At 35.9% G+C, this 16,142-nt stretch overlaps 1 protein-coding gene and 1 long non-coding RNA gene across 3 annotated transcripts in view; one reads left to right on the forward strand and one right to left on the reverse strand.

Annotated features, from left to right (window-relative positions):
• Positions 1 to 16,142, forward strand: part of LOC126744433 (uncharacterized) — a 73,341-nt gene that overhangs the window by 30,986 nt on the left and 26,213 nt on the right. The window lies entirely within an intron of this gene.
• LOC126744434 (uncharacterized) lies at positions 12,273 to 14,273 on the reverse strand. The gene is made up of 3 exons (XR_007663183.1): positions 14,053 to 14,273; positions 13,321 to 13,686; positions 12,273 to 12,588 (listed from the first exon to the last, which is right to left on the reverse strand). It is a non-coding gene; the product is annotated as an uncharacterized LOC126744434 (long non-coding RNA).

The raw sequence follows: 16,142 nt of genomic DNA on the forward strand, positions 1-16,142 counted from the left end.
GTCACGGGCCTAAGAGTAATGGACGATCTCTCTATATTAAATTACTGCAACAAAAAGAGAAGGAAACTGATGATGAGACAAGCAGAGGAAGAGCGAAGACATGAAAAGGAACTAAACTAATGAGAGAATAATAGAAAATGGATCCTAGAAGAAGACCTGTTGATTTGACTGTGAACTCCTACATTGAGTCTTAAGGAGGTGAAAAAATTTTAAACTTGCTCAGCAATAATTAAGTGGAGAGGCTGAAACGGCTTTGAAGTTACAAAAAGAAGATTGTATCGAAAATTTGAAAGTCAAGTTGCTCTTATGACCTTCCAATAACTTAAAATCTGTTTCGTTCTAGCTTTTGGGGGTGCCATCTCAATTTAACCATTTATTAAAAAAGTTTCCAAAAAAATTTAATCGTGTTATCTTTGAACCCATATTAGTGGATTTGGATACTTTTTATTGGCGATAATCCATAATAATTGCTCATTGACTTTCTCTCACGTCAACAGGTATCGACAAAACAATCGTAAAAAAGCTTCTCCCATCTCTATAGTCGACCCGAAACGAGCCTTAACCGAGTTTATGCCCCTTTCTCCCTCGCCTTATAACCGCCCTCCTATAAGGGTAGAAAAAGCTATTACCCTCTTGATTTATATTTTTTTTTTATTTTTGTTAATTTAATGCGTGACTCTGGTACAAAATGGCGTTTTCCTGGTGTCTCCCTTATTTATTTTCGGCGTCCGATCCACATAATATTTGTTGGATCTTTTTTTTTGTTATTGACAGTGTTTATGGATAGTTAATTGGGTTGTAAAGGGATGAATTGGTCTTATTTCATTGGCAGTTACTAGTAGTACTATAATAAGTAGCTTTGCAAGATATCATTCTCGCAGTAAATTTACTAATCAATCGCGACCTACTTATAGACAGACAAACTTTGATCGATCATCGCAAGAAATATAATAAACAGGGTGGTCTATTTAACTTGAGACATCGCATTAATTTGAAAACTAAACATGTATCCAAAAAATGTTTCATGTGATGTTTGAATGGTTTCCAGGGGGCCATAAAATTACGTCATTGGTTTGACTTTAAGTGAACGTCTTCAAGACCTTTTTTGCATAGAAACCTCTTTTTTTTTAATAGTATGTGATATAGCGTTAAAAAAATAAGAAACTTTCATCTGACACTTTTTTACATGCGACCTCTCCTTTTCAAGATATTAATTCTGAAAAAGGTTGTTTTTTTGGAGTAGCTGTCTACTGGAGTTATTTATTAGTTTATTGTTAAAAAAATAATTTAATTTTTCTGTCGTTATGGCGTTCATCCTTTCTAAAATCAGTCACTGCGTAACGTTGAGACAACCAAAAAAATCTCTTTTAAATTGGTGTAAAACGGGGTTGTCTCTATACGGTTAAGACAACGTAGCAATGCACCATTGCGTTGCAATTTGCAACGTTGTCGCGTCGAAAAATTGCTAATTGGGTAAGTTTAGGTTAGCATTAGAAGAGTATGATTTCGTTATAGAGTATGTAAGAGGACTTCAAAATGTCACAGCTTATCATGCATTATCGCGTATAAGAATAGACTCGAATGAGTTAAAAGTAATGAGCAAATGTGAAAAGTGAGCAAATCGAACAATAAATGTGAGAGTATAAATAAAGTTTTAACTCGAGCGCAATCTAAAGCTTTAGAAAAAAATAATATAGCTTAACAATCAAATAACGATACCAACGATATCAGTTTATAAATTTTAATGAAGAATTGCAATTAATATACAGGGCGTCCGGAAAAAGGAGCCGGCAAATCCGCCGGCCACATATAGGGTGGACCAAAATAATGCGACTTTCGTTATGCCCCCTTTTTTAATGGAACTATTTACATCAATTATTGGTACGGGTCGAGATGTTCCTGTTCCGTGGCCACCCCGTGCACCCGACCTTACACCTTTGAATTTTTCAGTCTAGGGATGTATGAAAGATTTTGTGTATATGCTTCCGATTTTAAACGAGAATTATTGCAGCTGGAGAGCATTTCAGGTTCAAAGCCGTAGATTTTCTTTAATAAAGAGGGCTCGTATGTGTATACAAATGAACGGAGGACACGTAAAATAAATAATTTAGGGTCATTGTTCTATGATTTTTATTATAATATGTTAGCAATGACGTCATCTTTATCGCTATTGTCCCCTCGCGTCTTATGCTGATCTAGCAAAAAGTCAGCGTATTGCGAGACCGAGGCCAGGAACCCGCCAGTGGGATCATTAGACCAATATCGATAGCGTAAAATAGAACACAGAGCTTAACTTTCGTTTAACTTTATTTTTGATTTTTTTTATTAGTTTAATTTCAATTATTCAAAATTATAAAATTAATTAACATCAGAAGTGGAATCACCCTTTAAAAATGCCAAAACTTTCCGCTGAACGCCGGCGCGGGTCCACCGCGACGCGATATTCCGGTGCACATAAACAATAATCTGAACAGCGACGTTGTGAAAGTTATACACCCCCTTTGCGTTTACCCCATGTAGACGATATACAAGGTGTTAATAGTGCCAGTGGCCAAGAAAAGAGTCTTGAGATACAGCATCATCTGAGGGAAATACGCCCTATGGGCTTCGCTGGGTTGTTCCAAAGGCTGCTCGCTTTCAGATTTGTCGCATGAATCACGACGATGTGGGACACTTTGCATTTGACAAAACGTATGAGATTCTTTCTTCCAAATACTGGTCTCCTAGAATGAGATCGCTTGAAAAGAAATATATTAAGAATTGTTTAAATTGTCTTTATTTCAAAACATCGGGCGGCCCGAAACCTGGGTACCTACGTCCAATCCCTCTGAATTTGGATCACTTAGGTCCGTTTATCAAAAGTAAAATGGGCAATAAATATACCTTCTCGTTATCGTTGACGCTTTTACAAAATTTGTTTTAATATATCCTGTCAAAAGTACTAAAACTGATTTGGTCATTAAGAGTCTCAACAACTTTTTGGCGCCCGACACCGTTTGATTACAGATGCAGGTACTGCTTTCACCTCTCGTAAGTTTCAAGATTATATACAAGACTCACCATCTCACTGCTGTGGCTCTGCCAAGGGGAAATGGTCAAGTGGAGAGGTACAATCGAACCATATTGGAATCCTTAGCAGCGTTAAGCAAGGACAATGACAAACAGTGGGACGAGAATGTTCTTAAACTACACTTGGGTATTAATGGTACTGTCAATAAGACATTGGAAGTATCACCAAGTGAAGTACTAATGGGGTTTCGAGTCTCAGTGCATGGTGGAAGAGAACCATTTATTAAAGATCTAATCGATATAACTAAAGTACGTCAAGAAGTCGTTCAGAGAATCCAAAAACAACAACTTCAAGATAAGGAGCGGTTCGACAAATCAAGATGTAAACCCAAGATCATTTCGTTGGGAGATCTTGTTTTGATAAAAGTAACTAGTTTGCCGGTTACAGGAACTAGTCGAAAACTTATTCCTAAGTGGAGAGGTCCATTTCGGATAACCAAAGTTTTAGAAAACGATCGTTATGAAATAAGTGACGTGGTAGGATCTAAACGTTCGCATAAATCTTATCTTGGAGTGGCTGGTATTGAGAACATTAAAGCCTGGATTCTTAGCGACGAATCCTTTTGATGAAAAGTAGTTCATTTTTAAAGTTGGGTAAGTCTAATTAAAATTTAGGTATCTGATCTTGACTTCTCTGTGGCAGTTGATCTGTTTTTCGTGACAGTAATGTTTCTTTTTTGAGCCTTTATTCTAGATTGTGCCTGTGAGTTTCTTGGCTGATCTATGGCAACTTTTTAATTCCCCATTTATTTATTTAATCTCGTATCTGGGTTAAGAAGACGCTTTTAACTAAGATACAATAATTATTAATATTGTAATAACGTTGGCCGCTTGTCTTATTTTTCTTCGCAGTTCTACTTCAGTCCGGCTTTCATTGATAAATAACAAGTTCTTTGAAATATCCCCATAAAAAAAAGTCTAAGGGGTTCAGGTCAGGCGAACGTGGCGGCCATTGGATGGTTCCTCCCGTTCCAATCCATCGATTATTAAAAGTAGTATCAAGATGTTGCTTTACAATTCGGGCAGAGTGAGCAGGAGCTCCGTCGTGTTGCAGCCACATGTCTCGCCGTGTTGCTACAGATACGTCTTCAAGTAAATCGTTCAAGTTATGTTGCGAGAAATGTAAATAATTTTCGCCGTTAAGTCTTCCTGGTAGCTGGAATGGTCTAATTAATTTGCCTTCAATGATCCTTGCCCATAGATTGACTGAAAACTGATGCTGAAAACGATAATTTCTCACTATATGTATTAGGATTAACATAGTCCCAATAATGCGAATTTTGTAAATTTGTTACACAATTTTTTGGGACACCCTGTATAGACCAGGACACCCAATCAATGTCAAACTTAGGTGAGTCATTGAGGGAATTGGAGAAAGTTTGTTTAAATAATAAAATTGAGGAGTTATTTGTTGTAAAAAGTAAAAATAGTAAAGAATTTCTGCGTAGAATAAAAATAGTAAAAGAGCTCTTAAATGAAAGTAAAATAGATATATCAATTTTAAAAGATGTTCAAATAATTAAAACTGAAGAGTTAAGACAGCTAATTTTAAATGACTTTCATTTACTACCCACTAGTACACACATGCCGGCATGAATCGAATGTATAATAACATTAAAAATAATGCACTTGGACCAGACATAAAAATGTGAATTTTGTCAAATATGTAAACACACTAATTGAAACAAAGAGCCATTACAAATTACTACAATAATAGCTACATCAGCATTTTAAAAGATTTATTTAGACATTATTGGGCTATTACCGATGGATACAAAAAACTATAAATATGTCCTTACAATTCAAAATTCGTAGAAGCTTATCCTCTAACTGACAAGGAAATTGAAACTGTTGCTAAATCTTTTGTAGACAATTTTATCCTACGTTTTAAAGATCCTCAATTTATAGCCATAGATAAAAGCTCTGAGTTTGCGTCAAAAATTTGTTTAGGGATGTTTGTAAATTTTAAAATATAAAACAATTTAACTCTGCAGCGTGTCATCATGAAACCCTTGGAGCAATAGAAAATTCGCATAAAGATTTGGTGAATTATCTGCGCCTAAGACTCAATAAATTGGAGTTCATGGATTCCATATTGATGTTTTTCTTATAATAAGCAGCTAAGTAGTCTTGTACTATAATAAGTAGTACTTATCAAAAATTTATAGGTTTGGCAAATATCAAAGAAAAAAATGATTGAAAAAACTGTTGACTTAAGTAGAGACTTGGAATATTCAGTCTTGTGACATATCTACTGATTTTTGCCCATAAGTATTTTGTAGACAACTAATCATTAAAAAAAAGAAAAGACTGACGAGGTTTCGATAATAATTTCGATGATTCCGTTGGGCCATTAATCCAGGACATCAACATTAAAAGCTGCTAAATAATTATCCGATATAATTTAACGTTGAGTTCGTTCGTTCGTTCGTTCTAAGTGTGTTTATGAAACCGGCCAATAAATCAACCGTCGTCCGACTCGTTCTGGTAAAAGCCCCTCGTAAAATATATTGTTCGAGCTAAAACGGAAAACTCGTTGCAACTTCGATGTGATTAGGATGTTCCTCCGACCGCCACTATTTCCTTTGTTCGGTGATTCAAGATGGCGTGATCATATCTCCTTTTAATTCATCTAGTTTTTGATTATTTAAATTAGTAAGCTTCCAGAACTTCTTAAAAGGTCATGACTAATAGTAAATAAACAAATCCTTTGAGAAGTCCCCAAAGTAACACTGCTATTAGAGATGTTTTGTCAATTGCTGCCAAGGCACTGATATACTTTATATACTCCCAAAATTGACTTTCTGAGATAATTTTATGAACATTGCAATAGTCGGTCAAACTTTTAAAATTCTACCTATGTTCTATGCAGAAATTAATTAGACTAAATAAAGTTACTTGAGTTATAGAAGGAAAATTGCTAAAGTAAAAAATGCCCTCGTATGATTCTGCTAACACAATTTAATTTTTCACGATTTTTACTGCTCTTCTCGAGGAAAATATTCGAATTTTTATTCTAGGAGTGCCTGTAAGGAACAAAATAATTTGTCTCTTATCGGCAAATGAATATCGGGGTTCTTAGTAGATCAAAATTTAAAAATTATTGATTAATGTACAACTTTAAAGACTTTTTTAACCTTTTTTGAAAAAAAAAATTAACAGCCAACCGCAAAAAGTCAAGATAATGAAATTCTTATTCCAGGAGTGCCTGTAATGAACAAAAGACTAATATCTCTTATTACCAAGGGAATATCTGGGGTTTGACGTAAAATGAAAATCCTGCAGCATTTAGTTATTTAAAATTCTCTTAGTTTCAGACACGGTGGTGTCGATCATCAGGGGATAAAAAATTTAAAATTGGTACTCATTATATACGTTATTCGTGCGAGAATATTTGGATCGCACGTTTCCAGAACGCTGGATTGGAAGAAGAGGTGCTATTGAATGGCCTCCACGATCACGTCGGATTTATCACCTCTAGACTTTTTTCTTTGGGGTCACTTAAAAAGCAAAGTTCACGAGACTGAATCCGCTTCGTAAGAAGATTTACAAGGCAGAATTGTCAATGAGTGTCTTCAAATCACGCCCGAAGTATTGCAGAACGTACGACAACGCTTTGAGCAAAATCTTTCTTATTGTATGGATAATGGAGGTGGCCATTTTGGACATTTATTATAAGCACATTACACTTAAGCAAATTCTTTTTAAATCTATTTTTGCGATAATTTTTTCAATGACTAGACTTAAAGTCAAAATATTCTGTAATATGATAGAGCTTTTTTGTCTCATAATTTCATAATACTTGATGGTTTTGTCCTACTGCCTGGCATTGTTTTTCTTCAAAGTACCTTTAGTAGTCTATGATAAAGTAAATATATTGAAAATTACCTTTTAAGGTTTAAATGCAAAAATTTTAAAAGTACTTACTTAAATTGCGTCAAACCAAGTACCCTTGTAAAGAGAATTAAAAGACCTTTCCAATAAGGTATCACTCGACCCCCCTTCCCACCTACAACTCCCTAAGCGGATTTGTGATTTTGTGATTATTAAGTGTACCCCTCGAAAATAAAATCGACGGACGATTTGTTTAGTTAAATGGAGATGTTACCTTAGGTTATTAAAGTAAAATTATAATTAGAGTGCCTGAAATTAAAAAAAATCTAGAAAAGAAAAAAAGTGTCTAAAATTGTAAAATAATTGAAAATGTTAATTAAAACCTAATTAATTAATTATTCTAGGCAATTGAGGTACGATTTTTAATTTAAGTGACTGACATTTAAAAAATCTACAGTTCACCTGCTTAGAATTACAAAATAATGATTGACGATGTAATTGAAGTATAATTTTAATTAATATATCCAGAATTTAAAAAAATCTACAACTCAACTAATTAATTAATTATTTTAGACAATTGAGGCACGATTTTTAATTAAAGTGACTGACATTTAAAAAATCTACAGTTGACCTGCCTAGAATTACAAAATAATTGTAACTCAAGCATAAGCACTAAATTCATTAATTAATTAATTATTGACGAGGTAATTGAGGTATAATTTTAATTAAAGTACCCAGAATTTAAAAAAATCTACAACTTAACTGCCTGGAATTGTAAAATTATTTAACTTAAATGTTAATTAAAACCTAATTAATTAATTATTCTAGGCAATTGAGGCACGATTTTTAATTAAAGTGACTGACATTTAAAAAATCTACAGTTGACCTGCCTAGAATTGCAAAATAATTGTAACTCAAGCATCAGCACTAAATTAATTAATTAATTATTGACGATGTAATTGAGGTATAATTTTAATTAATATACCCAGCATTTTAAAAAATCTACAACTCAACTACCTGGAATTGTAAAATCACCCCCGCTTAGGGGGTTGTAGGTGGGAAAGTGATTTTGTGATTATTAAGTGTACCCCTCGAAAATAAAATCGACGGGTCCGAGCGTTTTTTTAAAAAAGTTAATGGACTGCCCGTAATTGGCTCTGTTTCGTTTTCGATGATGCGCCACCCGGTATATACGGGTCATATACATTTGAGGCATTAAGAATTATAGTGGCCTAACCCACAAAAAGTTGATATTTAGATAAACCCATAAAACAATTCCCAAATATCGAAAGAATCGACAGAAAAGTGGCCTAACCCATTTTAAACTTTGTACGTATATGTATATGTCGCCACATGTTTCACTTTAATATTTAAGTTATTTTTTCATTTTTAAATATTATACTGGCCTATCGGGGGTTAGGCCACTGTTATGTTAGGACTATCATTTGTTTACTTACGTTTAGGTTAAAACGTGGCTGTTCTTTTTCTCAGTAAAAGTTGTTGTTTTTTTGAAAAAAATTGGGTTGTGTTAGTATGGAGAGTGTGGTTAAGTATTTTTAATTTATTCCGTTACTTGTATTATTATTTTGTTAGGAATTTCCACTTTTACTGATAGTAGTACGGCAAAAATTGAGGTTATTAAAATTTTCTCTGCACCCAAGCATAGTTTAAACCTGCTGGATTCTATACAGAAGAGAGCTATTCGTCTTATCGACAAACCAGAACTGACAAGGAGTCTGGATAGTCTGGAGCACAGGAGAAAGGTGGCTGATCTCTGTTTATTCTACCGGTATTATCACGGTAAGTGCTCCTCTGAGCTGGCAGGCCTGATTCCACCCAGGGCTGTTCCGGCAAGAAGGACGCGTCTAGCAGTTGCGGCTCATCAACATCGAGTCCACCTGCCTACCCCAAGGACGTCGCTGTATCGGGACTCATTCATCTGGAGAACATCTTCTTCCACCTCACATATTTCCCGACGCATACAACCTACAGCGATTCAAGATAAAGGCCCACAAATATTTTCGCGCAAGCACCACTCCAAGAGTGATATAGGACTTTCCTCTTGTGCTTGTGTTTACCATAAAAAAAAACTGTAAGAAATAATTGGTGACAATATTTAATAAAAAAAAAAAACAAATCTTTATTTTCAATCTTGAAATTTTATTCAAAAAAGTTTATTCCAGATTTCCTTAGATTTTTCCAGATCAATAACTCTAGACCAAAAAATGTACACTAATATTTCGTCTTGCCGGGCCACATGACTTACATACGTGTCACACGCACAACGCACTTTCTGGACCTGTTATAGAGGAAATTATTCCTATAAGTGCACACACTTAAAAAGTGTCCGAAAGTCGGTCAATAATCCAGGACCATTTCCAATATAAGATTTGGTATATAGCACGTAAAACATTTATAAATTAACACTAAATTTAGTAACAGTTACTATAGCAATAATAAAATTACTATTTTCTATATCGCTTGCATCAGTCAAACAACTTTTACGCGTTTAATTATGCCTTTACCTTGAACAGCAAATATTTAGCAAGGTAACACCGGCGAGTAATTCTCGGGTAATAACGAGAGGAGGAGTTTCTATTAAATCCTAATTTTTTGTTTTAATGATATTTTAGACACTAGACATGATCACATCATTAAACCTTCCTTTGGTTTTATTTGTATTATTGTTTATAATTATTATATTGCTTTGTCTGGAAACGTATTAGGTGTACGTTTTAGCTCATAGCAGTTCCGTGCGACGTAACGTCACCTCAACCTTGTAACCAATTTAAATTTATATACTGAAATACGACAACGGAATCCCCAAATACACGGTTTTGTGAACTTGGCATACTAACAAGCTTAAGTAGAGGGGACTTTTTTTTTAAATTTTAATCAAGTTGTTTTTTTTTGTTCATATGATAGGAACAGAAGCAGATTTATGGATGAAATAGTGTATTAAACCGAGATGGGCAAATTGAATTATTTTCTAATATAGTGATGTTGTCAAAGGCTTGAATCAATGCTGGAAGCTAGCCTAGACTCTTTCTGGGCAACATCTTTAATGCAGTGTTGCCCACCCAGAAATCCTCTCCAAATTCTGAGTCTTTTACTGATAAATCAACACTACTGGAAACCTAAGGATTTTAATCAAGGTTTTTATTTTGTTTATATAATAAAAACAAGACATAAATAAATAAAAGGAATTGTTTACAAATATAGTGTAAAAAAACTTTTGATGTTGTCAAAGGCTTCGCTAAAATCTACATATTAAAGTTAGTTGCATATGAAAACCGATTATCCGCGAATTGTTGTTTGTTTGGTGCTGATATCCAAATAATTTTTTATTTGTTTCCACATTTGTTAAGGTGAAGGTTAACCGGCTCGTTAGCGATAATGAGCATTTTGTTATTAATTGGATATACTTAACATGTTATTTTTAAAACTGTTGTGGTAAAGTAAAAAGTGTGTTAGTTGGACGATTTATTTTCATAAACTTATAGGACTATTTAGTTACGTCATTTTACCGCGGAAATGTGACAACGTAGCACAACGTCTTCAAAAAATCATTTATTTTCCCTTATTTACTTGTTGTTTTTAACAAATTACTCTTTAGAAGTCCTTATCGCATTAAGGTATTTATTGGTACCTCGAGACATGTTGAGGCTTGTAGTGACGTAAATGAGTATTTAATTGAACTTTTAAGCTTTACTTACCTGAAAAGGGAAAAACCATAATGTAGGAATGTATGTATAATATAAATCAAAATATTGATGGTCCAGTCTAGACATCACACCATATAATGATGTTTTTTCATTAAGAAAACTGCGAATCTTGTTTTTGTTTCGAAAAATGTATATTTAATTTTTTCTTTCCTAATTCTGTTCTTTATAAGGAAAGACTGTTTTACATTAAATGGAATTTTTTTTATTAGAGTTTAAAAAATGTTTCTATTTTCCATAGACACAGCCAAGAAAAAGAATAATTTATATAAAAACAACTGATTTGTGAATAAATTCAAATTGAAATTCTTCTGCAGTCCTCACTCATCCCGTACCCACCACCTACGTTATGCAAATGCCAAGTTATAATAAGATTCGAGCAGAACTAACTGAATGAGAGCACTTTGAAAATCGTGAAAAAGTCGTTTTCGACGTCCGTTTTTGAGGCCAAAAATGGGCATCAAAAATGCCATATCTCGGCTATTAGAAGAGCTACGACCTTGCGGATAGTCTCGTTGGATTTAGAATGACGAAACTAAGACAAAACCGTCGGAATTTTCCCGATAGCTCCCATAGAAGCCGAGATATCGACCTTCAAAGTTTGGGTTTTTTCATTTTTCGGGTATACCCCCCCGTATCGAATTTTTTCACCAAAAATTGATTTTTGTCGAAATCAAACTAAGTACACCAGCGTCTTATTTGGGTCACCTAGATTACGAAAACACCGGGTTATAACAGGATCCGAGCAGAACTAAGGGAATGAGAGCACTTTGAAAATCCTGAAAAAGTCGTTTTCGACGTCCGTTTTTGAGGCCAAAAATGGGCATCAAAAATGCCATATCTCAGCTATTAGAAGAGCTACGACCTTGCGGATGGTCTCGTTGGATTTAGAACGACAAAACTAAGACAAAACAGTCGGAATTTTCCCGATAGCTCCCATAGAAGCCGAGATATCGACCTTCAAAGTTTGGGTTTTTTCATTTTTCGGGTATACCCCCCCGTATCGAATTTTTTCACCAAAAATTGATTTTTGTCGAAATCAAACAAAGTACACCAGCGTCTTATTTGGGTCATCTAGATTACGAAAACACCGGGTTATAACAGGATCCGAGCAGAACTAAGGGAATGAGAGCACTTTGAAAATCGTGAAAAAGTCGTTTTCGACGTCCGTTTTTGAGGCCAAAAATGGGCATCAAAAATGCCATATCTCGGCTATTAGAAGAGCTACGACCTTGCGGATGGTCTCGTTGGATTTAGAACGACAAAACTAAGACAAAACCGTTGGAATTTTCCCGATAGCTCTCATAGAAGCCGAGATATCGACCTTCAAAGTTTGGGATTTTTCGTTTTTCGGGTATACCCCCCCGTATCGAATTTTTTCACCAAAAATTGATTTTTTTCGAAATCAAACTAAGTATACCAGCGTCTTATTTGGGTCACCTAGATTACGAAAACACCGGGTTATAACAGGATCCGAGCAGAACTAAGGGAATGAGAGCACTTTGAAAATCGTGAAAAAGTCGTTTTCGACGTCCGTTTTTGAGGCCAAAAATGGGCATCAAAAATGCCATATCTCGGCTATCGTAAGAGCTACGACCTTGCGGATGGTCTCGTTGGATTTAGAACGACAAAACTAAGACAAAACCGTTGGAATTTTCCCGATAGCTCTCATAGAAGCCGAGATATCGACCTTCAAAGTTTGGGATTTTTCGTTTTTCGGGTATACCCCCCCGTATCGAATTTTTTCACCAAAAATTGATTTTTTTCGAAATCAAACTAAGTACACCAGCGTCTTATTTGGGTCACCTAGATTACGAAAACACCGGGTTATAACAGGATCCGAGCAGAACTAAGGGAATGAGAGCACTTTGAAAATCGTGAAAAAGTCGTTTTCGACGTCCGTTTTTGAGGCCAAAAATGGGCATCAAAAATGCCATATCTCAGCTATTAGAAGAGCTACGACCTTGCGGATGGTCTCGTTGGATTTAGAACGACAAAACAAAGACAAAACAGTCGGAATTTTCCCGATAGCTCCCATAGAAGCCGAGATATCGACCTTCAAAGTTTGGGATTTTTCGTTTTTCGGGTATACCCCCCCGTATCGAATTTTTTCACCAAAAATTGATTTTTTTCGAAATCAAACTAAGTATACCAGCGTCTTATTTGGGTCATCTAGATTACGAAAACACCGGGTTATAACAGGATCCGAGCAGAACTAAGGGAATGAGAGCACTTTGAAAATCGTGAAAAAGTCGTTTTCGACGTCCGTTTTTGAGGCCAAAAATGGGCATCAAAAATGCTATATCTCGGCTATCGTAAGAGCTACGACCTTGCGGATGGTCTCGTTGGATTTAGAACGACAAAACTAAGACAAAACCGTTGGAATGTTCCCGATAGCTCTCATAGAAGCCGAGATATCGACCTTCAAAGTTTGGGATTTTTCGTTTTTCGGGTATACCCCCCCGTATCGAATTTTTTCACCAAAAATTGATTTTTTTCGAAATCAAACTAAGTATACCAGCGTCTTATTTGGGTCATCTAGATTACGAAAACACCGGGTTATAACAGGATCCGAGCAGAACTAAGGGAATGAGAGCACTTTGAAAATCGTGAAAAAGTCGTTTTCGACGTCCGTTTTTGAGGCCAAAAATGGGCATCAAAAATGCTATATCTCGGCTATCGTAAGAGCTACGACCTTGCGGATGGTCTCGTTGGATTTAGAACGACAAAACTAAGACAAAACCGTTGGAATTTTCCCGATAGCTCTCATAGAAGCCGAGATATCGACCTTCAAAGTTTGGGATTTTTCGTTTTTCGGGTATACCCCCCCGTATCGAATTTTTTCACCAAAAATTGATTTTTTTCGAAATCAAACTAAGTATACCAGCGTCTTATTTGGGTCACCTAGATTACGAAAACACCGGGTTATAACAGGATCCGAGCAGAACTAAGGGAATGAGAGCACTTTGAAAATCGTGAAAAAGTCGTTTTCGACGTCCGTTTTTGAGGCCAAAAATGGGCATCAAAAATGCCATATCTCGGCTATCGTAAGAGCTACGACCTTGCGGATGGTCTCGTTGGATTTAGAACGACAAAACTAAGACAAAACCGTTGGAATTTTCCCGATAGCTCCCATAGAAGCCGAGATATCGACCTTCAAAGTTTGGGTTTTTTCATTTTTCGGGTATACCCCCCCGTATCGAATTTTTTCACCAAAAATTGATTTTCGTCGAAATCAAACTAAGTACACCAGCGTCTTAATTGGGTCACCTAGATTACGAAAACACCGGGTTATAGCAGGATCCGAGCAGAACTAAGGGAATGAGAGCACTTTGAAAATCGTGAAAAAGTCGTTTTCGACGTCCGTTTTTGAGGCCAAAAATCGGCATCAAAAATGCCATATCTCAGCTATTAGAAGAGCTACGACCTTGCGGATGGTCTCGTTGGATTCAGAACGACAAAACTAAGACAAAACCGTTGGAATTTTCCCGATAGCTCCCATAGAAGCCGAGATATCGACCTTCAAAGTTTGGAATTTTTCATTTTTCGGGTATACCCCCCCGTATCGAATTTTTTCACCAAAAATTGATTTTTGTCGAAATCAAACTAAGTACACCAGCGTCTTATTTGGGTCACCTAGATTACGAAAACACCGGGTTATAGCAGGATCCGAGCAGAACTAAGGGAATGAGAGCACTTTGAAAATCGTAAAAAAGTCGTTTTCGACGTCCGTTTTTGAGGCCAAAAATGGGCATCAAAAATGCCATATCTCAGCTATTAGAAGAGCTACGACCTTGCGGATGGTCTCGTTGGATTTAGAACGACAAAACTAAGACAAAACAGTCGGAATTTTCCCGATAGCTCCCATAGAAGCCGAGATATCGACCTTCAAAGTTTGGAATTTTTCATTTTTCGGGTATACCCCCCCGTATCGAATTTTTTCACCAAAAATTGATTTTTGTCGAAATCAAACTAAGTACACCAGCGTCTTATTTGGGTCACCTAGATTACGAAAACACCGGGTTATAGCAGGATCCGAGCAGAACTAAGGGAATGAGAGCACTTTGAAAATCGTAAAAAAGTCGTTTTCGACGTCCGTTTTTGAGGCCAAAAATGGGCATCAAAAATGCCATATCTCGGCTATCGTAAGAGCTACGACCTTGCGGATGGTCTCGTTGGATTTAGAACGACAAAACTAAGACAAAACAGTCGGAATTTTCCCGATAGCTCCCATAGAAGCCGAGATATCGACCTTCAAAGTTTGGAATTTTTCATTTTTCGGGTATACCCCCCCGTATCGAATTTTTTCACCAAAAATTGATTTTTGTCGAAATCAAACTAAGTACACCAGCGTCTTATTTGGGTCACCTAGATTACGAAAACACCGGGTTATAACAGGATCCGAGCAGAACTAAGGGAATGAGAGCACTTTGAAAATCGTGAAAAAGTCGTTTTCGACGTCCGTTTTTGAGGCCAAAAATGGGCATCAAAAATGCCATATCTCGGCTATCGTAAGAGCTACGACCTTGCGGATGGTCTCGTTGGATTCAGAACGACGAATCTAAGACAAAACCGTTGGAATTTTCCCGATAGCTCCCATAGAAGCCGAGATATCGACCTTCAAAGTTTGGGTTTTTTCATGTAAGACCCTGTTTATTTTCTAAAGAATTGAAATATTTTTCTTAGTCATTAAGATGAAATTTATCGGTCTGACCGAAAAGAGGTCCAGGATATTTACAAAACTAAAGCTAGCTCAGCGGTACCGTAAGTAACCAAATACGGTTTACACTTAGCGTTTCCCCTCGGGAATTATTTTTATGGGTTTCGATAAAAGAGTGAGATAAATATTTGGTTTATAAAATTCATTTGAGTTTTGGTCACTAAAGAGTGAAGTTATTTAATAAAAACAATAAAGGGTGTTGCGACGTGAAATAAGCTGTGTTGGTTTGGTGTAGTGTTTTACTACAAGAAAGGGTGAGTGTTCTCACAGAGTATGCTTATTTCTATCTTATTGATTACACCGATATTTTACCTTTTTAATTAAAAATGTGATTAATGAAATATTTTAATTACCGATTGTTGTTTGTCTTGCTTGTGTTGTTGTGACGATTGTTTATTATTTCTTGTTAAGATACTGAGCTGGTCTGGGACCATTGCACAGCTCGTTGTATTTAACAAGGCTTTGTATTTGGAGAGGACCCTCGCGTTTTGGTGTCCATTGCACCCCTCAGTACAAAGTGTGTTATCGTCAGGTGGTCTAGATCGGAGATTGCTGTCTCAATCTCATGTTTTATGATAATGTTTTTGGTAGCATTTTGGCTACGGTTTGTGAGTAATGTAGTGCTCACGTTTTGGCATATTGAACGATTGTATATCATTCAATATCAGTACGTTGTCGTTACTGGGACATTTAACAATCGGATAAAAATAATAAGTTGGTGAATAATGAATTTTGGGATATTTAAGTTAAGTGGTTAAATGTTGGTGAACATGAATTAAATGGTTATCGTAAAAGTA

Source organism: Anthonomus grandis, chromosome 14 (genome assembly GCF_022605725.1).
Source record: "Anthonomus grandis grandis chromosome 14, icAntGran1.3, whole genome shotgun sequence".
Taxonomy (NCBI): Eukaryota; Metazoa; Arthropoda; class Insecta; order Coleoptera; family Curculionidae; genus Anthonomus; species Anthonomus grandis.